The sequence below is a fragment of the Triticum aestivum genome, chromosome 1B (assembly GCF_018294505.1).
Source record: "Triticum aestivum cultivar Chinese Spring chromosome 1B, IWGSC CS RefSeq v2.1, whole genome shotgun sequence".
NCBI classification, from domain to species: Eukaryota; Viridiplantae; Streptophyta; class Magnoliopsida; order Poales; family Poaceae; genus Triticum; species Triticum aestivum.
Window position 1 is genome coordinate 100,880,333 of NC_057795.1, and position 1,740 is coordinate 100,882,072.

Sequence of the window (1,740 nt, forward strand, 5' to 3'; positions counted from 1 at the left end):
CAATAGGTGTGGCCGGGTGACCAAGACGAGCATGCCACTGTGACGGAGATACCCGATCTCCACTGAAGACGCGAGCGACGCCAGGATGCTCCAGACGATAGAGACCTTGGCAGAGCCGCCCACTAAGAAGAATGTCCCTCGTGCCCCGATCCTTAATAAAAAGATCAAAAGGATGAAATTCACAAAGCACATTATTATCACGAGTGAGTTTAGGAACTGAAAGAAGATTACGTGTCACAGATGGAACTCGAAGAACATTGCGAAGTTGAAGACTCCTATTGGCATGTCTAGTGAGAAGTGATGCTTGACCAATATGAGAAATGTGCATACCTGCTCCATTGGCGGTGTGGATCTTGTCGGAGCCATGGTAGGGTTCACGAGTGTGAAGCTTCCCCATCTCACTGGTCAGGTGCTCTGTCGCCCCAGAGTCCATGTACCAGTGGGGATCAATGGAGTAGGACTGAGTGTGTCCCTGTGGCTTCTGCGGCGGCGGACGATCAACCATGGCGACCTGACGAGCAAAGTTGCGTGTATCCTTCCCGTCATTGTCAAGACCAAGAAAACCCCGCTGAAAGCGCTTGTGACACTTCGAGGCCCAGTGCCCATCGCGACCACAAAGCTGGCACACACGTGGACCGCCAGCCCCTGGTAGAGTCGCAGTAGGAGGAGGGGCCGAGGCGGGTGGTGGTGACTGCCCCGAAGAAGCCCTGAATGAAGCAGAGGAGCGACCACCCTTGGTGGCGGCGTTTGCCGAGAGGGCGCCGTTGCCCCTGGATCGGCGCGTCTCGACTCGTTGCTCAGTAAGCAGGAGGCGTGAAAAGACCTCGTGTGCTGGCATGGGCGTGGAGCTGCCCCTCTCATTGATGATCTCGACTAGGGCGTCATACTCCTCATCAAGACCATTGACAATAAACGAGTTGAACTCGGAGTCGGTGAGGGGTTGTCCAATGGAGGCCAGCGTGTCGGCGAGACTCTTGACTTTGTTGTAGAACTCAGTGGCGGTGGAGTCAAGCTTCTGACACTCCCCAAGTTGGCGACGGAGCCCAGATACACGAGCCTGCGACTGTGCCGCAAACGAGCGCTCAAGAATAGTCCATGCCTCGTGGGACGTCTTGGCGAAGACAACAAGCCCAGCAACGGCCGGAGAGAGCGACCCCTGGATGGAGGAGAGGTTCGCCTGATCCTGCCCTGTCCAGACACGGTGAGCCGGATTATAGACCGGACCATGCACGCTGTCAACCAGCGCAGGAGGGCAAGGGAGAGAGCCGTCGACATAGCCAAGCAGGTAGTGACTCCCAAGAAGTGGAAGAACCTGCACGCGCCAGAAGATGTAATTGTCCGACGACAACTTGATGGTGATGAGATGGCCGAAGTGAAACGGCGGCGGCGGCTGCGATCCCATCGAGGAGACTGGCTGAGGTGAGAACACCGTGAAGACAGTCGGAGGGGCAGCCGGCGCGGTGACAGAGGGCGCGATGGCCGCGGTTGACGCCGCGAAGCCTGCCAGCGCGACGTCCTCCGCCACCAGCGGCGCAGTGGCCGAGGGCGCGACAGCCGCGGTTGACGGGGCGGCGGTGGTGTGGGCCACAAGCGCCTGCCCGGGCGAAGTAGCAGCCGGCGGGAGCGCGAAGAGGGAGCCGACGCTCCGTGTCCCGATCGGCGCCTGAAGGGAGGCGGCATCCAGCGGCCTCGAGAGAAGTGCCGCGAGGGAGGCCGGCAGAAAACCGGTGGCGGTGGAGC